Genomic DNA, 22,775 nt, shown 5'->3' with positions numbered 1-22,775 from the left:
GGAGGTGTTTGTGGACAGGGAGTGGAGAATCTTGGTTTAGGTATTCCTGACCATAGGAGGGGGTTTGGAATGAGATGAACTTCCAGGTTCCTCCCAAGCCAAACCATTCTGGGATTTGGGAAATGGTCTCATCTCCACCTTCCTCCAGAGCTTTGAGAGAAGGTGGCAGCCACATTTGGAGGTAATGACAATAATTAATTAAAGGTACAAAGCTTGGGCCTGTGGAGCTTTGGGAGTGCAGGGTGAAGTTGCCTTCCTGGTGCAGGTGATGCTCAGAGCTCTAGTCTTGGTTTTGGTTTTAACTCTCCTGTGCTCCAAGGGAGCGGGGAAAGCTGGCTGGGACACTGTCACATTTTCTGAAAAATCCCTTGGCCCAGGATTTCCTCCTGGGAAGCTGAGAAGCCTCAGAGAAAAAGGAAAACAATAATTATCTGATTGGCTTCTCCTGTGTTTTGCTCATTTGGAATGTTTTTGGGGATTGTTTACCCACAGGTGATTGTTCCATTGGGTTTCTAATGTCAATTGTTTTGACTCATTGGCCAATCAGGGCCAAGCTGTGTCAGGACTCTGGAAAATCAGGAGTTTTCATTATTATTTTTTTAGCATTGAATAAGTATCCCTTTTGTATTCTTTAGTACAGTATAGTTTAGGATCCTTTACTATAATATAGGATCATAAAATAATAAATTAGCCGGTGATTGTTTCATTGCTTTCATGTGAGTTGTTTTCACTCTTTGGCCAATCAGTGCCAAGCTGTGTCAGGACTCTGGAAAATCACGAGTTTTCATTATTATTTTTTTAGCCTTCTGTAAGTATCCTTTCTGCATTCTTTTGTATAGTTTAGTATAGCATTCTTTAATACATTACAGTATTATAAAATAATAAATTAACCTTCTGAGAAGATGGAGTCAGATTCATCACTCCTCCCTTTGCCAGGGCACCCCACAAATACAATATTTGTATTTGCCACCACGAGCTGACCCAGGGACAGATCTGGGGCGGGGAGGGGGAAGGAGGAGGCTGAGTCCTGCTCAGTGCAGCCGTGAGGGGATGTTTGTGCCCGGCTCCATATGGCCCAGCCCACGCAGCCTGGCTGGGAGCTGTGACAGCCCCGGGGATGTGAGGCACGACAGAGGCAGGGCTGGGAGCCCGAGCCCCCTCCTGAGCCCTGCCCTGCAGGGAACAGCCCCAGGGCCCTGGAGCACAGACCTGCCTGCACTGAGATCTGGCTGATCCCCTCCTCTCTGGCCTTGCTGCATCAGCAGCCAAACGCTTCCCATCAAACTTCCCCAGATACCCATAAAAATCCAGAGTAACAAACCTCTGGCTTTTATTTTTTATTTCATACTTTTCTTGTGTTGATGAAAAAGGGTTTTACTGGAGGAAAGCATCTTTGATGAAAAAAAATATCGACTTCTGTGCTCTTTCTTGCACATCATCCCTCTTCTCTCTCACCCTCAAGGTCGTGCATCCACCACAGTCAGTGGAATTGTGTGGGATGAAAGCCAAGGGGAGGGAATTCAGGAGTTTTACCTGGACAGGTGTGGCTGTGGCTGCTCTGTTTTAGGGCTGGGTTTTGCATCACCAGCTCTCCCCTGAACTTCTGCAGCTCTGCCTTGGCTCATTTTCCAGTTGTGATTTTTTTTTTTTTTTTTTGAAGGCTCCACACTTGGAATTTTTCTGCTCCTGAGAGCCTTTGCCACGTCCCTCTCCAAGTGCTGATCATGTCATGCAGCCAAATCTCCATTTCCCGGCCATCCCCCAGCACAGCAGGGTCAATAATTAAAGTCCTTTCTTCTTCTCCCCGACACAGCCCAATCCTGGAAGTAATTGGAAGCTCCCACAGGCCACAGGGAAGTCTGGAATGGCTGCTGGTCCCATTAATTTCCTTCATGTGTCATCAAGACAGGTGCAGAACGAGCCTAATTAAGCTCAAAGCTTCCCAAAATGAAGGAGCTGGGTTGGAGTTTTTTTTTTTTAGGAATTCACTCCCAGCAGCATCTGTCTGATAGATTTGGAGAGGAGAGAGGTGGGAAATGCTGGATAAGTGGAAATTTCATGCTGAGGACAGGAGGGAAGGAAGTTGAGAGCAGGAATGTCCAAGCCCCTGATGCCTGAAAGTCCCACCCAGGTGACATCACGGCTGCTTTTGGGTTTGCAGGCAATTTTACTGCAGAAAAGGGAGGGAAAAGCAGAAAAAAAAAAAAAAAAAAAAAAAAAGAAGCATCCCTGCTGCAGGAGGGAAGGGAGAGATCCCTGACTACCCCAAAATTGCAACCAAAAGTCTGATTTTTGTGAGAGGGCTTGGAAAAAAAGAGCAGCACTGAGAGGAAAATCTAGGAGTATGAAGATTTTGTGCTTGGAATTGTGGCAGATGTAGATTTGCCTTGCTCTGGGGATCTATATCTCCAAACCCAGGCTGTAAATGCCCCAGCCTGGTATTTAGGGACTTATTTTTACCTCAGTATATAATCCTAAATGGAGCACCATCACGGAAAATTACCCTTTTTTTGGCCTGAAATGCTCTTTTTAAGGGGATATTTCTGCCTCCCCCTTATTCCTCCCCATCCCCAGCAGCAGAGCTGCCTCTCCCCAGCATGACTCAGCCTCTGAATGAACCAAACATTCCCAAAAAAACCCCGCAGTGCTCGGAGCTGCTGCTGTTTGATCAATCAGAGGGGAGTGATGGCAGTGAAAAAAGCAGATTTGCTGCAGCGCCGCGAGCTGGGACGTGCTGGAGCTGCTCTCCCACATCCCAGCTCCTTTTGGAGCAGCTGCTCCTGGCTCTGGGAGCTCAGGAGGAGCCCTGGAAGAGCAGCAGCAGCTCTGAACAGCCCGGGCACCACGGGAGAGAGCCATGGGGTGCTTTCAGATCAGCCCTTAATTAATGGGCCCATGGAGAGGAGCAGCAAGTCCATGTGGCCTCCCCAGCACTTTGTCTGAGTCAAATCCTGGGAAATCCTGTGGAAATCCAGCTGGTGGGTGTGAATCCCTGGCTTTTGGCAGGCGGTCTGGCAAGGCATGGTTGCCACAAAGTCATTTTTTAGCACAGAGATCCTCCTGGGCTGGGCAGGGCCTTGTCCCAGCCCTGAGGAGCTGCCAGATGGGATTGGGATCCAGGAGAATCCCAAAGCTGCAGCCAGCCTTCCCTCAGCCATCCTCAGTTCCCCACCATCCAAACTGGAGGATTTTAGGTGGGATATTGGGGAGGAATCCTTCCCTGAGAAGGATTTTGTCTGAGTCAAGTCCTGGGAAATCCTGTGGAAATCCAGCTGCTGGATGTGAATCCCTGGCTTTTGGCAGGCAGTTTGGCAAGGCATGGTTGCATGGTTGCCACAAAGTCATTTTTTAGCACAGAGATCCTCCTGGGCTGGGCTGTGCTCTGCTGGGAGCAAGGCAGGGCCTTGTCCCAGCCCTGAGGAGCTGCCAGGGTGGGATCCAGGAGAATCCTGAAGCTGCAGCCAGCCTTCCCTCATGGAGGGAGGAAGAACTCCCTCACCCACCCTCTGTTCCCCACTGTCCAAACTGGAGGATTTTAGGTGGGATATTGGGGAGGAATTTTAGGTGGGATATTGGGGAGGAATCCTTCCCTGTGAGGCTGGGGAGGCCCCAGCATGGATTTTCCCCCATCCCTGGAAATGGCCAAGGCCAGGCTGGATGGGGTTTGGAACAACCCGGGGTAGTGGAAGATGTCCCTTCAACAAGGAAAAATCTCTGAAGTCTTTTCCAAGCCAGGCCATTCCCTGACACGAGGAGGGGATAAATGGATGTTTGTGTTTTCCAGAGGAGCTGCTTTGATGGGTTTTTTTTTTCTTTTTTTTTTTGTAGATGACATTAGCACAACCAGTCAGCTGTAACCTCTGGGCAGATCAAAACCCTGCTCGAGCAGCTGGCTGGGAAAAAACAACCACTGAGGTGTTGCTAAATGCTTTTATTTCCTGCCACTCTGTTGTTTGGAGATCCTTGTCAGTGAGGAAAGGGAGAAAAGTTTAATTTGCTCGAAATCCTGGTTCAATATCTGGGGCCTGGTGTATCTCACCAGCACAGACGTTCCTCTGTTGTTGTCCCTCCCTTGAATAACTTGGTGAATTAAATTGGGAATTGGGTGATTCACAGCATTTAGAGCCTATTTTGGGAGGGAATGAGCAGGACTGGCTGTGTGGGCTGAATTCACACCTTTGTGTGGCTCCTTCCTGCTGTCCCTTTGCTGTGCCTTGGAGCATCCCAACCATCCCAATCCCTCTCCAGGATCCCTCACAGACATTCAGGCATTCAACACCTTCCCAGCACACAATTTGCTCGATAAATGCCAAACTTTTGCCTTACTTTTCAAAACCCAGCTCCATTTTTGTTTTTTTGGGTTTTTTTTTTTTTTTGATTCCTCGTTTTCCCAACCCCACTGAGCTGCAGAACTGAGATTTTCTATTCTCTTCCCTAAAAATGATCCAGTTCCCTGCTCTCTGCAAGGTTGAAGGTGTTGTCCCTTTGCTGTGCCTTGCAGCATCCCAACCATCTCAATCCCTCTCCAGGATGCATCACAGACCTTCAGTCACTCAACACACAATTTGCTCCATAAATGCCAAAGTTTTGCCTCACTTCTACAAAACCCAGCTCCTTTTTTTTGTTGTTTCCTCGATTTCCCAATCCCACTGTGCAGCAGAACTGAGATTTTCTACTCCCTTCCCTAAAAATGATTCTGTCCCCTGATCTGTGCAAGGTTGAAGGTGTTGTCACACAGGGAGGGACATCCAGGACACATCTCTGCACACCTCCACCTTTTAATTTGGATGCTCAAGGGCAGCAGAGCTTTTCCTTTTGGAGTTTATGGCCTGCAAACCCCCCTGGGAATATTTCCTGGCACTGTGATGTCAATGTCACATTTTCTGAAAAATCTCTTCACCAGCTTCCTGGGAAGCTGAGAAGCCTCAGAGAAAAGGGAAAACAATAATTATCTGATTTGCTTCTCCTGTGTTTTGCTGCTTTGGAATGTGTTTGGAGATTGTTTATCCAACAGGTGATTGTTTGATTGCTTTCATGAGAATTGCTTTGACTTAATGACCAATCATGGTCAAGCTGTGTTGGGACTCTGGAAGGAGTCACAAGTTTTCATTATCATTCTTTGTAAACTTCTGTCTGTATCCTTTCTCTATTCTTTAGTATAGTTTTAATATAGCATAATATAATATAATATAATATAATATAATATAATATAATATAATATAATATAATATAATATAATATAATATAATATAATATAATATAATATAATATAATATAATATAATATATGATACTATATGATATGATATGATATGATATTATATTATATATATGATATTATATTATATTATATCATTATATATAATATAATATAGCATAATTATAATATAATATAATATAATATAATATAATAGCCTTCTAAGAACATGCAGTCAGATTCTCAATTCCCCCTCCATCCTGGGGACCCAGCAAATGCCACACTGCGACACCTCCCAGACAGGCAACACAAATTTGGGTGGGCACAGATGGCACCAGAGACAGGAAATGTCACCAGGCAGGGACTTTTCCCTTCTCCCTGCCCCAGGGGATGAATCCAGCGAGCTGGGAGGGACCAGCCCCAAGCTCTGCTGGGGGAATCTCTCCTGAGCTGCTTCTGCCCCAGCTCTGCCCTCTCCACATCCCATTTAGCTCAGCATTTTTGGCACTTTTCAAGGGTTTTTGGTTTTTTTCCCCCCTCTGTAACTTTGAAGGGGCTGTGCGTCCTCAGGGCAGGAGGAGGGGAAGGAGAAGCTCAGAAATAAGGGGAGGAAAAAGGGAAAAATGGGAGAGTGGGATTCCCAAACCGCAGTTATTTAATACTAAAGACTGAGCCAAGTCAGTCCCTTCCCATTTTACTGAAGCATTTGGCCACACTGGCTATGTAGGTCAGGAAAAATATCATGTTTTTTAGTGTAAATATCACATTTTGTAGGTTAAAGGCTGTGGAAAGGAGTAACAGCCCAACACAAGCAAAGCAAACACACAAAGCATCCCTCAAATTCCATCTCAACGTTTCAAAGTGGAGGAAGGGAGACATGTTCCCAAAATATTTGGATTTTCGAAGCAAAATGCCTTCGAGAGCCTCTCCCAGGATGGATTCCCCCTGCAGCCAACTCTGGTGAGGTGCTGCTCATCCTGCAGATGACTTTTTGCAGGTCCCAGCCCATGTCAGCCCCTTGCAGCTAAAAAAGGAGCCAGCAGATGGGTTCATGCATACATTCAGCTCAGACACGAGGAGGTTTTTATAAGCACTGATTTACCAGGAGCAGATAAAAAAAAACAAAAACAAACCAACAAACCCTCGACTGTTTTTAGGTAAAAATTGGTCAGCTTTCCAAAGGGAACAGGTTTGCTTCAGTCTTGGTGTTTGTAACCTCTCAGATGATAAATTGCAATTTAAATCACCTCCCAGAGCCGCAGCAGAGAAATTATTCCAGAGCTGCCAAAGCAGAACACCTCATCATTGTCAATATTCTTTTATCCCCCTCTGGTCAAAATTAGCACAATTTCACAACATAATTTGCTTGGGGATGAATGACATTTTCAAATGGAAAACAGGCCCCATTCAGCTGCTCATTCATTTGATTGGAAATGAATTTTTTAGTGGCAGTTTCACACACTTTGCTTTCTGTGAATACTCTGTGATTGCAACTTTCTCAGACGTGTGTGTGTTGGCAACAACAGATTCCAAAAAAGAGTTTCTCCTGATAAATCTTGGCCTTAAGCTTGTCACTTCTGGGTGTCTGGGAAGAGTATTTGGAGCAGCTTTGATTCTTGTTTGTGGCATGTTTTAAATCTCTGATTGGATGAGCATAAATCATTTCCTGTAGAAACTTCTGTGATTATCAAGCTCAGATTTGGTTTTCTGCTTAAAATGGTGTCAAAGACACTTTTTTTTAAGCAATCAATTTACTTTGATTCTTTACAAAAAAAACCCAAACCAACATGAAGAGCCTCTGGACACTTCTTATCTCGAGAGCTTTCATCCATTTTCTTTCATTGCCTACATTTGTTTGTTACTTATCCCAATTGTGCTTAATTCTGGTTGAGATCACAGAGGCTTTGCAGCAGCATTTATCTCCCCATGTGAACACAAATTTCCAGCATAAAAGGAGCCTGTTCTGCTAATAAATAGCACTGGAGAAATTAGATTTAGGTGGGACATTGGGAAGAAATATTTCAGTATATTGAGTGAAATATACTGAAATATTTAGGTGGGACACTGGGAAGAAATATTTCAGTATAAGAGTGGGGTGGGATTGGCACAGGGTGCCCAGAGAAGCTGTGGCTGCTCCATCCCTGGAAGTGTCCAAGGCCAGGTTGGATCACCCTGGGGTGGTGGAAGGGTTGGAACTGGATGAACTTTAAGGTTTCTCCCACCTCAAACCATTCTGAGACTTTATGAAATAAAAAAAAAATAATTATTATGAAATAATTTTTGTAGCGGATGTGTTGGGGAAGGCTCACCTGATACCCCAAACTGAGCCTGGCTCTTGCTGCTCCTCAACTTGAAAAAGGTAAAAATGCTTTAAATGGTCTTTAATGGTTTTAAATGGTCTTTAATGGTTTTTAATGGTCTTTAATTTTTTCTTTTCCTTTTCCTGTAAGGCTGGATCTTTTCATTCCAGAGCAGAGTTGAGGACGTTTTCCCCTCTGTTTCTGTCACCACATTGCCACTGATGGGTGCCACAACCCAGGGCTGCAGTTTGAGGCTGCCAGTGCCACTTTGGCCAGGCCAGAAATGATTCCAGGTCATTCCCTTACGTCAAAAAGCTGCTGTGGACAAGGAAAAGTAGCTCTGGAATAAAAATGAGACTTCAGGGCAACTTTCCTGAGCTTCTCTCTCCAAGGCAGGAGTCTGTTTCTTCTCCCTAACATCAGGACTGATATCCTCCAAAAAATATAGGAATAAAAGCAGATTACTGAGCTCTCCCTTTTATATTTAAGTCATTTTTACCTTGAGGCTTAGTGCTAATTGCCCAGCATTTAATTGTCTTGTATTTTTATTTGCAATTCATTTTTTTTTCCCGAGGATCAATGCAGTAATTCAGATAAAAGATTGGGAATCAGCTGCTGAGCCACAGAGAATTTATCATTATGTATTGATTCCCATGGCACCAGCAAATGAAACTCTTGTCCACACCACAAAAAAGAAAAATAAAGCCAAGTGGATAAATGAAAAAAAAAAATGGGAAGAAATGAAAAAAATAATGGGAATAAATTAATGGGAAGAAATGAAAAAAATAATGGGAATAAATGAAAAAAATAATGGGAATAAATGAAAATAATGGGAAGAAATGAAAAGAGTGGGAATTGCAGAGTGGGTTTGAGGAACAGTTGCTCCATTTTTGTGTGGCCTTTGTGACCCAAACAGGACAGGGAGCAATGAGCTCTTGGTGTGCCCTCAAAAGGCCTCAGAGAGCAGCAAAACTGAGCTTGGAGGATCATTCGTGGCTCTTAACCATAAATACAGGGTGGGAAAATCCTGGATTTGGTCCACGGGTGGTTATTGGATCCCAGGGGCCAGCAGCAGCCACTTTGGGCACTAATTACACACCAGCTGATTGCATTAATCAGCTCCCTGTGCACCCAGCTGAGCTCTCAGTGTGGAGAAGGGGGGGAAGAAAAGGGAAATATTTCAATATTTCACTGGGATTGGCACTTGTGGAAAAGGGGGGAGAAAAGGGAAATATTTCACTGGGATTGGCACTTGTGAAGGGGGCAAGAAAAGGGAAATATTTCAAGAAAATACCACACTGGCCCTCAAATCCTTGTGTCCAGGTGGCCTTGAGACAGAACTTAATTTAGATATTGAGAACATCCTTAACTGATGTTAGGAAAATTCATCCACAAACACCAGAGGCTGATGTCCAAAAGGGAGACAGAGGATCCTTTGGCTTTATTCCAATCAAGGCAGAGGCCATGGGGCATCCCCTGGGGTCTCTCAGATTTTTGGAGGATGCAGCCTCCTTTTTATCCCAATTTCCCGCCACATTTCCCTTCTCTCTTTCCCTATTTTTGAGGCACTTGAGAGGTTCAGACTCCCCAGAACACCTGATCCCAGAGATTTCCCAAAGATTCCCCTCTAATGTATAACCCTGTCTTTTAATTTTGAATTCTTCTGGAATTTAGGGGGTTTTCCCCATTGGCTGAGGTACTTGAGAGGTTCAGACTCCCCACCACACCTGATACCAAAGACTTCCCTCTAATGTATAACCCTCCCTTTTCATTTTTAATTCTTATGGAATTTAGGGGTTTTCCTTCCCCATTGTTTCTTTCATCTCTCAATATCCAATTTCATTTATCATTACAAACCTACAGTTTATTTGTAAAATCAAATCTCTTTTTGCATTCACCAATCAGTGGAATCCTTCCCATTGTTTCTTTCCTCTCTCCCAGTGCTGGTTTTATCCACCAGCAGCCCCAGAGCTTGTTTGGAAAGACAAATCCACCATTCCTCTCACTGATGAGGAGAACAACTCTGAGAGAGCTGGAGGTGAGGCCAAGAACCTCCCACAGCTCAGCCTGAGAACACAGAGCTGCCAGTTCCTCTCACTCCTTTCAGTACCTAAAAGTCCCTTTTTGGAAAGCAGCCTGACCTTTCCAGGGAGGACAGGCTTGGGCCACCGGGTCTTTTTTATCAGAGGAAAAAATAAAAAAGATTCCTCCCAGGAAATCTCCCCTCCTGGTCCTGCTTTCCTAGGAAAAAAATGACATTTTTAGCCTTCAACAGTTGCTGCTGGTGCTGGGAGTGCTGGTGATGCTCTTGGCAGTAATGGGCAGCTGAGAAGATTTGTTAGGGGGTCCAGGATTTCTCTGGATTAAACTCAAGGCTGTGTAAACCCAAATTTTGGAGGCTGAGGATCCCCAAGGTCGATACAAGAATACAGAAAAATGTTCTGTGGGCACCGGGGAGGGTGAGCCTGGCGGGCCAAGGAGAGAAGGGGAAATCCAGGAGGACGTGGGGAGGTGGAATTTGTGGGAAATCAGCGTGTTCCTGCGGAGGAGAGGGCACATAATGGGGAGAGGTGAGAAATGCTGGGATCAAAGTGGGTATTGATGCTGCCACAGGCAGGGGAGGGATGAAAGGGGAGATAAAAGAGGTTGCCAAGGCATCCGAGGCTTTCTTCAGCTCCCAGCCCTGCCTGCCTTGAAAGGGAGGCTGGGGAAACAGAAACAATGAGTGCAGGGCTGGGGAGCACGGCCCAGCCAGGATAAATCAATCCCAGCCAAACCCTGCCCTGCATTTCTGGTGCTTTTTAAGGTGAAATCCAAATTCTCCCATCCTCCTGATGAGCTCTCCCTGCTTCTGCATGGTTTTGGTCCAACCCTTCCTAAAAATGGGTTATTAAGCTCAATTCCATAATTCTGGACGTGAGGAAGCATCTTAACCTCAACAGGTTTAAGATGGCCCTGAATTCCTCCCTTCATCCTTCTCAGGTTCAGGGAAGTCAGGAATTGCACCAAGAGCACCCAGAGCTCTCCCACACCATCAGTGGCTCATAGAATCCCAAATAAATAAAATCCAGGTAAAATCCCAAATCCAGGGTTCCTCTCACCTGCCTGAAGCCCTGTGAGCACTGCTGGAGATCTGAAGTGGTCTCCAGGGCAGGGAATGGGTGAAAATAAAGAAAATCCAAGTTCTAGAGGGAATCTGGTGTGTTCATTGACATTCAGGGTTTGTTCCTGAGCGATTCTTGCTCTTATCCAGATGGGCCCTGCTCCAAGTGGATGTGTGTGGAACTCCTGAGGGGCATTAGCAGCTCTAAATCAGCATTTTAACCTTCCTTCAATTCCTATTTTCTCATCCGGCCTCTGGGGACCATCTCAGAGCTTTTAGAACAATTATGGGAGATTGAAAGCGAGACAAGGGAGCTGCTGGTGCAGAGTGGGAGATGCTGACCCCCAAAAATGGGGACTTTCCCCCCAAAGTTTGCTCAGCTCTGCAGCCCTGAGCTGTGATCACTCTGGGAGAACCTGCCTGGCAACCCAAAATGCAGACACAGCTCGATTTGAGACAAATCCCCCCCTGCCAGCTCCCAGCTCTGCAGAAACAAAACCTCCCCCCCTTCAAAGCAGGCCCCAGGTTTTCCCAAATTGGCAGGAAATGACTCATGCCACAAATATAGACTCAGAAATATTCGGCTTCTCATCCAGGTATGAGAAAGCACTGAAAAAAAACCCCTGCCTTAATTAGGGTTTTGTGGGAAGTGTTTTGGAGATCTCAGGTGCTCTGCCTGTCCTGTGGTGGTTTTGAGGCTCCTCAGGTGCAAGGAGACGCAGGTGAAGCCTCTGCTCTGTGATTCCCACCTGGAAAGGCTTTTCCTGGGACCCCAAAATTGCTGCCCACACACCCAGCCCAGCAGCAGCTCTCTTGCCACAGTGGTACAGCTAATTAGACAGGCAATGTCCAAGTAATTAGACAGGTAATTAGACAGGTAATTAAGCAGCCAAACTCTTGACTGACAGGAAACTTGAGCACCCCTTCCTGGGGTCATAGCTTTGGGATGTATTTCCCACTGCCTCGAGAAAAAAGATTTTACCCAGGATATTTTAGGCTCAGCTAAAATCTGTTTTTCCTTGGCAATGCCCAAGAATTCTGTTCCACTTCTATTTTCCGTGGGGGGAAATGGATAGGGAATGACAGAAGAACAAAACAAATCCCAAAATAATCCCCTGCCCTCGCTTTTGTTCCATCCCTGGCTCCCTTTGGCCGTGCTGCCATCCTCCCGTGGGTGTTCATTCACATGGATTATTTTGATATTGCTCTGGAGGGTTTGCTCTGATTCTTGGGAAAACAGAAGCAAAATGAAACCCTGCTGGACCAGGGGTAGCTGAGGAATTTGGGGATGTTTTCCACCACAAACCCCCCCAGGTTTTGAGTTTGGGATTTTCTCTGGGGCAGAGATGGAAGCAGAGAGAGTGGAAATATCAAGGTCTGCGTGAGTTATTTTGATTCCCATCCCTTTGTCCCCTTTCCTGCAGCCCTGCTGGGTGTAAATTCCAGCACATTCTCATCCTGGTGCTCCCATTCCACAGGGAATTCTCTCCTCAGGGCTGGAAAATGCCTCATTAGGAAGGAAACAGGCAGGGAAGGCTTTGCTGAGACAGGACCTAGGGGGATGATATTGGATTTTTTTTTTTTTTTTGCTCTCCCTCAATTCAGCTGTGGTCGTTTTCACCAAGGATGTTTGGGTTGAATTTCCCTAATATATGATATTTAGGGTGTTAAGGATAAGGTAATATAGGACATTAGGGTATTAATAATAGAAATCCCCCAAATTTGGGTGGTTTCTCTTAATACCCTAAAGACAATCTGAACTGTTGTCACAACACCAACAAAAAATGCCAAATAAATAAGCACAGCTCAGTCTCCTCTTCCCCTTTTAGTGTCTCCCTTTTTGGGGATGTGTCAGACACTGAGCTCATCCTTTCAAGCACTGTGCTCATGTAGAGGAGTTGTTCAAAATACCATGTGTAGATGCATTAAAAAAGCTTGATCTGTTTGTCTGGTGGGAGGAAATGTTTTCTCTTAGGAGGTTCCAAGCAAAACTTAGTCCACTTTTCCCCAGTCTTTCCACTGAACTGAAAAAAGATGATTTCATCAGATTTCCTTGACTTTTTTCTTTTTTTTTTTCTTTTTTCTTGGGGGGGGGACTTTTCTTAAAGCTTCACCTCCATGAATCATGTGTTTATCTTGAAAAATCAAAAAGAAAAACTCTCTGGCTCCCCCAGCCTTGCGGTGCCATTAAAAATTCTAAAAGCTGCGTAGCCTTAGAGAATAGCCTTTCCAAAGACATGAAAAAGGATTGCTGATTTATTTATTATTTATAGAGCTCATTATATTTTAACTCCAGGGGGTGGCAAATACAGGATAGGCTCCTTCAAACAACTTGTGGGCCCTCCAGTGGTGCTCTCCATGTGCTGGAGAAGGGAGGGAAGAGCAGCTCCAGAAGAAAAGTGAAGTAAGGACAGGTAGGGTGGGCAGGTTTTGGGGAGATTTGATGGGCTGGGAGCAGGAATAACTGGGCCAGTTTGGAATTAATTGGAAATGAGACTTGGAATGACCTGAAAATGGGGTTCAGAAAGTTGGGAGCCGGCACAGGATCCCCGTTGGAGGATTGGAGGAGTGGAATATTTTCCTTGGGGGTGCTGTGGAATGCTGAGAATTTCAAGCTGAAATTCTGGCTCCTGAGCCCTGCCCCGTTTGCTTTGTGGAATTTGGAACCCAAATCACTTTGATTTTTGAGCTCAGAGATTGCTCCAGGGATTGCATCGGCTCAGTTTCCACCTTGGGGTCACCACTGGCACGTGAAGTTTGGGCTGCACTGACCCAGAGCTGGAATTTGGTGAAATCTGCCAAAAGAATTGCTCAGAAAACTCCCAGCACTGGGGGGATTGTGGTGGGCAGAGAAATCCCCTCTGTTCCTGCTTTTCCTGCTGAGAATTTCCAGCTCCTCTCCCTCCCCATGTCCCGGCTCCATGAAATTCCTGAGATGGGGCTGAGAGGGCAGAGGAGTCCTGGCAGCAGGAGTGACAGGAAAATGGCCTTAAAATGGCCTTAAAATGGCCTTAAAATCCCAGATTTGTCAGCAGGGGAATTGTTTGGAAACCCACTCGGATTTCTGGGTTTGGGCACTGGTGTTTGCTGGGGACAAACTGGGAGAAACTGGTTTTGGGAGGCTTGGGTTGGGACTGAGCTGATTTTGGAGCTCCAGACTAAAGGGGAAAAGCCCAAACAAGGAGCTGCTGCTGCTCCTGGCTGTGCCATCGTTGTTATAAATCACAAATCCAAACCTTTATCCTGTCCTGAACTCCCTCCTCCCAATGGGCCTGTTTAAAATCACATTTTACTGTTTTAAAATCACATTTTGCTGTTTAAAAATCACATTTTACTGCTCTGATGCTGCTGGTGGCAATGCAAATTCAGAATATTTAGAGAGGAAAAGTGCCCTGCCTTAATTTCCAACACTCAACCTTTGAACCTTCCACTTCTCTCTATTTTTAGGGGATTTGTGATGACAGAATCCAGCTTTTATTTTTTAAATCCAGCGTTGTTTTGCTGATTGTGACTCCCAATCACAATCTGGGTTAGACTTTCCCCAAATCCTGCTCGTTAGCATAATTTGGGTGGATTTCTTCTGCATCTCAGCACTACCCCTGATTATTTATGGAACCACAATCAACAACAAAAAATCTCCCTCCCTTTGCCAATAATTCCTGATGCAGGTGAGTTTGGGGGTGCAGATAAATGCAAGTAGGTCTGAGGCATAAACTGAATTAAAATTCAGCTCCTACCTGGGCTTTTGTGTTCTTCCATCAGGTGTGACAAAATCCCAGGACCTTGCACAGATTTGCTGCAAGTCCTTTATCTTTAATCTGTTTTCTTTCTGCTGATTAGAGCTTTCCTAATATTGGGGGCGTTAATTGATGCAGATTTATGCAGTATTTATGTGAGTGCACATCAGGAACGAAGGGGGGAAATTGTGTCATTTTCAGAGATGCCCAGATTGAGGGGAGCATTGGGAGGGGCTCCTCCATCCAAGCCAAATTCCATCATTCTGGACATGAGGAACCATCTTAACCTCAGCAGGGAGAAAGTCAGAGAAGCCTTGAATTGTGATAACTCCAAGAGGTTTTTTGCTGCTCAAATTCCACAGCAAGGGGAGAGGCAGCTCCTCCTGGGAGCTCAGCAAAGCACACCCCAAAATCCCAAATTTCCATAGGATTTGGGGATGGTTGTCCCAGCAGTAGCAGGGCCTGCAGAGCCTCTCCTGATGCCAAACTTTGAAACTCACTCTGTGTCCTCAGCAGCTCCTGGATTATTTTTTCTCCTTTGGGAAAAATAAGGACTCACATCTTGTTTGTCACTGTTGTCTCATTCCTGCCGCTGACCCGGGGATAAGGATCTGGCACAGAGCATTTTATCAGCTGTAGGAAATGTTCTTTCTTTATTAATTCCATTTGGGATCAATAATTAATGCTGCTGTCTCCTTTGCAATCCCCCTTGGTGGGAGAGGAGGTCAGGATTTCACTGCTTTGTGTTCCTTGAAGCCCTGAAAATCCCAAAATACACAAGGATTCCTATATTATGAAACATTTTTTCCCCTTGTTTGGGAGTCAGCAAGATCCCAGTTTATGGGGACAAGGTGGATAATTGGGAAGAGAATTCCCAGCCCAGAGGAAAGGTAGCAAAGATTGAGCAAGGATCATCCCAGCCCTCCCTGGTCAGGGAGAATAATAATTCAGAGAGGCTTTGGGGGCAGAAAGTGAACTTTAAATTGGCAGGAAAAGCAGGAACAGAGGGGATTTCTCTGCCCACCACAATCCCCCCAGTGCTGGGAGTTTTCTGAGCAATTCTTTTGGCAGATTTCACCAAATTCCAGCTCTGGGTCAGTGCAGCCCAAACTTCACGTGCCAGTGGTGACTCCAAGGTGGAAACTGAGCCAATGCAATCCCTGGAGCATCTCTGAGCTCAAAAAATCAAAGTGATTTGGGTTCCAAATTCCACAAAACAAACGGGGCAGGGCTCAGGAGCCAGAATTTCTCTGGCTTTTAGCTGCCTTTAGCTACCAGCTCCCCTTGGGCCAGTCCACAGCACATCAGGGCTCTTCCTTGGCTGCTTTCCTGAGGCATTCACCATGAGCAGATAAATCCTGAGCTGAAGTTTATTTCTGGAACAGCAAAATGCCAGGGCGAGGTCTCTGTGCCAGCAGCACAAATCTCAGCCCCACTGGTGGCTCTTCACCCTGCTGTGGGCAAAAAAGGGAATTTCAGAAGGTGGCAAAGAAGCTGATAAAGGCTCAGGGTAAGAATGGCAGAGGGATTTTGTACACCCTGCTGAACCAGATGTTATCCTCCTTCCACCTGCCGGGGAAACAGGGGGAAATGAGGAAAAAATTCCCAATTCTCGCCTTTTCTGTGTTTGGTAGTGAAATGGGGGCTCAGATTTGCTGGGAAATCAATGCAATGGAGATGCTGATTCTGCTAAGGGGCAGCCACCTCAGGTGTGTGGTTAAGGGGATTTAAAAGCACTAAAAGTGGCATTAATTAGGGCCATGAGCCAAGTGCTCACCGATGGGACCCTCCCCAGAGGCAGCTCCCCCACATCTGGGGTGTTCAGGAGCAGCTGCTCCTGCCAGATGTGCTCCTCAAGCAGCTGGACTTGCTCTGCCTCCCCCCGGCTCTGCTCTTGCCCCTCCTGATTGATTTTCACCCCCCAGAATTTTCCCCTTTTCCTTTTGCAGGGTGTCAGTGGAGATCAATCCACCTGATACACACAACAGGCCCTCCTGGGACTGAAACCTTTTATTCCCCTTTATAAAACTAAAAATCCTAAATATTGCTCACCCCTGTCAGCCCAGCTGGGAGTTCTTCTAGCCCAGCCAGGTTGTTGGCACCTGAGGCCTGGCTGGAGGGAGCTTCTGAGGATGCTGCTCAGTTCCCTTTCCTTATGGAACCAAACAGGACTCTGAAAAATTTCCTTGCTGATCACTAAAGCCTGGTGATGGCTTGGGACAAGGAGCTGGACACCCTCAGTGACAAACTGGACCAAACAGAATCACTGAAGTCTGGTGATGGCTTGGGACAAGGAGCTGGACACCCTCAGTGACAAACTGTGGCCCCAAAATCGATTGAGCAGAGGAAAATAAAGCCCAGAATTCAGCCCGTGCTGCGTGGGAGATGGGACAGGGGCAGGTCTGGTAAGGCAGGGTCAGTCTGGAGGTCTGGCACTGCTTTCCCTGCTCCACACAGCTCCTGACACTCCTGTGACACTGGTGGCAGCAGCCAGCTGAGTGCCACACTGGGCAGAGCTGCTGGATTTTAATTAGAGTGAGGCTCAGCGAGCCCGTCCTGCTCAGCGTGGCTGAGGGAGAATGAGCACAGGAGCATTTTCAATTTAAGGTTTAGTTAGATAATGCCTGTTGGTGCCAGTAGATTACAGAGTGGATATTAAATCCTGCAGGATTTGCAATGGCAAAGCACTCACAGAATCCACAAGCAGCAGGGACAGCAGGGCTGTGGAGCTGTCGTCCCCTGGAGGAGCCGAGCAGGAGGAGGAGATGGGAAGAAATTCTTGCCTAAAGAGCACCATGGGCAGGCTGTGGGCCTTCAAGGTGCCCCTGTTGAGGAGATTCCCTGCTCCTGACAGGGGCCAAAGGCAGGGAAAAGGTGATGGGGTTGGTCAGACTGCCGGAGCAGGGAGAGACAGGGCTGGGTGCAGAGTGCCAGAGCTCCTGCTGGGGCTTGGGGCCAAGGATCCCACAAAAACACCTCTGGGAGTGACCCTGCATGTGGCATTCACATGTTCTGAAAAATCACTTCTGCCAAGGGTTTTCTTCTGGGAAGCTGAGAAGCCTCAGGAAAAAAAAAAAAAAAGAAAACAATAATTATTTGATTTGCTTCTCCTGTGTTTTGCTTGTGTGGAATGTGTATGGAGATTGCTCACCCACAGGTGATTGTTCCATTGGATTCGTGGGAATTGTTTTGACTTATTGAGCAATCAGGGCCAAGCTGTGTTGGCACTCTGGAAAGAGTCACGAGTTTTCATTATTTTTTTTAGCATTCAGTATTTATTCTGTACTCTTTAGTATAGTTTACTATCCTTTAATATAATATAGTATCATAAAATAATAAATTAGCCGGTGATTGTCTGGTGTGAGTTGTTTTGACTCATTGGCCAATCAGGGCCCATCATGACTCTGGAAGGAGTCAGGAGTTTTCATTATTATCTTTTTAGCCTTCTGTATCCTTTCTGTATTCTTTAGTATAATGTAGTTTAGCATTCTTTAATATAACATAGTGTCATAAAGTAATAAATTAACCTTCTGAGGACATGGAGTCAGAGCCATCGTTCCTTCCTGCCATGGGGCACCCCACAAATACAATACCTGCAGAGCCAGCCAGATGCAACCTGCAACCAACTCTGGCCCTCAAATATTGAATAAAACCTCCCTGAGCTGATGCTGAGCTGGTGCAGGAGGTGATGAGCAGCTCTTGATGGCAGCACAGCCAACCCGAGCAAGCCTTGGGATGTGTCGGCCCATTGGGCCCAGCTTCAGCAGGATTTGGGGGCATCCAGGCCTTGTCAGGTTCTTCTGGAGCTCATCAAAGCCAGACTGAGCCATGGAAAGACTGACTGGGATTGGGTCCTATCAGGGTAAACAAACACTCTGAGGCGGAGTTTGACAGAATTTTCTGTAAATCCTCCCCAAAACGCATCCCAGAGCAGGGGTTGAGGATCAGCAGTGCCAGGGGAGCTGCTCCTCTTGGTCCACCTGTGTCCTGACACTGCCTGGCTTCTCAGGGGGAAGGCATTGAAAACTCCCAGTCACAACAACATTAAAACTCTTATTTACAAAACACTGAAGACCCGGCAATAACAAACAGAAAGGACAAAATATTCATCCTTCATTGCTCTCGTATATAAGAAGCTTTACTGCTCCAGGTCTAGATACGTGGCTGAAGGCAGAGTGTAAGATTATTCGTTTAAAAGCACTAAAATGTGCAAATTAATTACCATAACTACCCATGCGTGCTTTAGCTGGCTTAAATGCTGGGCTGTTTTTTTTCCAGGTTAAGGGAAATATTAACCTGTAGGAAGCTCTATCCAGGTCTGTAGCCTGAAGAGCTAAAAGCTCAAAGATGTGAGTCCTGGCAATGAAAATTCAGGAGCTATCATAGCCTTTGATTGAACATCCCAATAGTTTCATTAAGACCTCGTCCCTGCGTTTTATGTTTGCTAATTAGCAAATTCAAACACTTTATCTCCGTGTTATCTTTGTGCAAGAGAGTGGCAAATTTATGGCATTATAAAATATTGCGAGAATTTAAAGGTTTGCAGGCAATTAGATTTTGTAATTCTTGTTTATGCCTCTGAAGGATTGTTCATTTTAAAACTTTATAGTTAATATGTACAGAGATAAAACAGTGGCCTGCGTTGCTCTGGTGACTGAAGTCAAGTGGTTGAGTGAGCTGAACGGATTAGGAGAGAAAAATGCTTTGGAAGCGGCTGCCTTGATCCTCAGCTGGATATTGCAGGGAATTCACCCCGAGCAGAGGGTCTGTGCCCAGCCAGTGACAATTTCCTTGGCATTGTCCCCATCAGGGAGCCTGGACACGGGAGCAGGATGGAGCCGGGGGTTGTTGGTTTTGGGGTGAAAAGCGAAGGATGCGGGGCGAGCAGCCGGGATTCTGCATCCAGCGCGGCGGAGCGCTGACACCTGCCGGCAGCAGCGACCTGGGGCAGTGCCACCTCCTGTCCCCAGGACTGTCCCTGCATTGTCCAGGGACCCAGCACAGCCCCAGGATTGTCCCTGCATTGTCCAGGGACCCAGCACAGCCCCCCGGGGATGTCCCTGTCATTGTCCAGGGACCCAGCACAGCCCCAGGATTGTCCCTGCATTGTCCAGGGACCCAGCACAGCCCCAGGATTGTCCCTGTCATTGTCCAGGGACCCAGCACAGCCCCCTGGGGTTGTCCTTGTCATTGTCCAGGGACCCAGCACAGCCCCAGGACTGTCCCTGCATTGTCCAGGGACCCAGCACAGCTCCCCAGGATTGTCCCACTGGTGCCGAGCTGGCTCCTGCCCCGGGATTCACTCTGTGGTCAGCCCCGAGACCCTCCTTCCCCAGGACTGACCCAAGGACTGGCCCTGAGCCACCTCCTGTCCCCAGGACTGTCCCTGCATTGTCCAGGGACCCAGCACAGCCCCAGGACTGTCCCTGCCACTGGTGCCAAGCCGGCTCCTGCCCCTGGATCCACCCTGGGATCAGCCCCGGGACCCTCCTGTCCCCAGGATTGACTCATGGACCATCCCTGAGCCATCTCCTGTCCCCAGGACTGACCCATCTGAGCCACCTCCTGTCCCCAGGATTGACCCACGGACCAGCCCTGAGCCACCTCCTGTCCCCGGGGTCCATCCTGGGACTGTCCATGGAGCCACCTCCTCCTCTGGACTGGACCCAGGAATGACCCCAGAGCTGCCACCTGCCCCTGGGATCCACCCTGGAATTGTCCATGGAGCCACCTCCTGTCCCCAGGGTGACCTTTAAGGTCCATTCCAGCTCAAACCATGCTGTGATTCCCTGATCCAGGCCCCCAGAGGGCTGTCACAGCTGCTGGTGTCACCCCAAGTCTCCCTGTGGGTGTCACTGAGCCCGGCTCTCACAGCCCCTTGGGTGTCCCAGTGTCCCCTGCACCCCCCCGGGTGGGCCAGGGAAACCCAGAACCCATCACCCCCATTCCTAAGGGGATCATGGAATAATCTGGGCGAGAAGAGACCCAAAAAAAGCTCATTTAATCCAACCCCCTGCATTAAAAACGTCCATTCCTCCATTGCAGCCCTGCTCCCTGCTCAGGCCAGGAGCTCCATCCTCATTTCCAGCCGTCACCGAGCCCAGGAGCTCAGGGGGTGCTGGAAATTCTCCCTTCTCCTGCTCCGGTGGTGGAACTGAGGCGTTGTGCAGCAGTTCCAGGACAGGCAGAAGATTTCTCTTTGATTGCTTTTTAATCACAGTAATAACAGTAACGGAGGCAATGAGTGGAATTGATGGCAAGGAGCTGAGCTCTCTCCTCTGCTGGCTCCCTTGTGGGGTAAACAAAAAGGATTTGCCAGCTCCTCCAGTGGATTGGTGTGATCCTGGCTCTTCAGGATGAGTGGAGCTGATGGCTGGGGAAAATAGCTGGTATTTAATGTCTGGAGTAGAAATATGCCAGGAATCCTCTGGAAATCTGTGGAAAACTCTTGTCCAGACAGAGAGATGTACAATTGCTCCTTTAAGCAGCTATCAGGGCTAAACCTCCTTGTTTTTGGCCTTGAATCTGCATTTTCAGCACCCCACAGGGGTTTTATCTCTCCCTCGGGGGAAGGAGAAGCTGGGATGGACTCAAGAGCTTTGAGCTGAGCACAACCAGAGGTCCCCAGAAGGGCTCAAGAGGGTGGAGGGTCCCAGAACCCAGGCTGGGCCAAAATAATCATATTTTGGCCAATAGGTAGAGGAACGAGCATTTCCCTCCAGAGGGACCTGGGGAGGTTCAAGTCTGGCCCAGGCTGAGGGGTTTTTCAGAAATGCCCTTGTAGGGAAGGACTTTTGTGGCACCAGTGCTTGGGAACTGATCTAAGGGGTATTTTTGGGGTATGGTACTGGAAATGTACATCAGTGTTTGGCCCTCAAGGATGTGGGAATTTCCTCTGACCTTAAATACCCAAAAAGCAGCAAAACGGGAAATGTACATCCCCTTTTGACTCTCAAGGAGAGTCTCAAGGATGTGGGAATTTCCTCTGACCAAAGGAAATTCCAATATTCAAAAAACGAAATTCCAAAGGAATTTCCAAAGGAAATTCCAATATTCAAATTCCAATATTCAAATAATTCAATTATCCAAAAAAGCAGCGAAACAGCCTCAGAGAGCTGTGAAAATGTCTTCTCCAAGCCTGCTGCCCAAGGATAATTTGGATATTCAAGGATCTCAAGGATAATCAAGGATAATTTGGAGAGGCTCAGCCCCAGTGAGAGCACAGAAACACCAAAGACAGAGCAGAGCCCATTGGGTTTGGTCAGACATGGAGCTTTCTCCTTTATTTCTGCATTTACATCACCAGCAGAGCCCTGTCCTGTCTGAGGAGGAATCACCATCATCACCATCATCATCAATCATCATCATCATCATCACCACCATCATCATTCCTGGGGCTTTGCTGACCAAGACTGGATCCAAACAGTTCCTGCACACCCCAAGGCCCGGCTGGAACCCCCAGGGAAGCCCAGGGAGGGGTTCCAGAAGCCCCTGAGCTCCATCCTGGGGGGAAAATGGGGGTCCCAGGGGGGTCCTGGTGTCTCCAGGGCTGGGGCAGGCAGGGAGCAGCTCCATTCCTGTGGGAATTCGGGCTGGGAGGCCCCTGGGGAGGGCAAGGAGGCACAGGGGGGACAGAGGTGGCCTCAGGAGGGTCCAGCTGGCACCACACAGCCTGGCTCAGGGCTGGGGGCATTTAACATCCAAGCTGAGGAGGAGGAGGAGGAGGAAAATATTTTCATGTTTTGGAGCATAAAAAGGAGGTGGTGCGAGGTTTTGCTGGACCTGCTCAAGGGCAAAACAGTGAGACCTGGAGGGGGCTGATTTTATCTTCTCACACACATCCTCAAAGCCCTCAGTGCTTTTCCCAGCAATTCCATCCCTTTTGTCACATCCTTTTTGTCACATCCTGCCTTACCACGCCAGCCCCTTCCCCCTCTGGTCCTTATAGGGGGGGAAAAAAATTAAAAATCATCATAAAGTGACACTTCAAGTGCTCTGGAGTGACCAACATTCAGCCCCAGGAGCTTTGGGTGAGGTGTTGGGTTAAAAAGCCAGGGGTCTCTGCAAAGGGATGAGCCAGGAAGGAGTTTTGAGGTGGGACCTCCCTCAGCAAGGTGCTGCAAGCAGGAAAAAGTGGGGGGAAGCCATTCCAAAGCTGCTTGGATAGAGCAAACCATGAAAAGGAGATGTTGGGTCTTGGTTTTCAGCATTTGAGGGCTCTCATTCCCATTTCTCCCCCTGCACTGCATGGACTGAACCCCTCAGCTTGTCCATGGAGAGGGAAAATCACCTCAGGGAGATCATGGAATGCTTCTCCAGCCCTGGATGTGATTCATCTGTCCAGGGGGCAAATACAAAAATATTATCCTGAGCAAAAAAAGCTGTGGCAGTAATTCTCACTGCAGGGGAAAAAAAAAATTATAAAATACATGAACTACA

This window comes from Molothrus aeneus, chromosome 22 (assembly GCF_037042795.1).
Source record: "Molothrus aeneus isolate 106 chromosome 22, BPBGC_Maene_1.0, whole genome shotgun sequence".
Classification (NCBI taxonomy): domain Eukaryota; kingdom Metazoa; phylum Chordata; class Aves; order Passeriformes; family Icteridae; genus Molothrus; species Molothrus aeneus.
Note: the sequence above shows the minus strand (reverse complement) of the source record.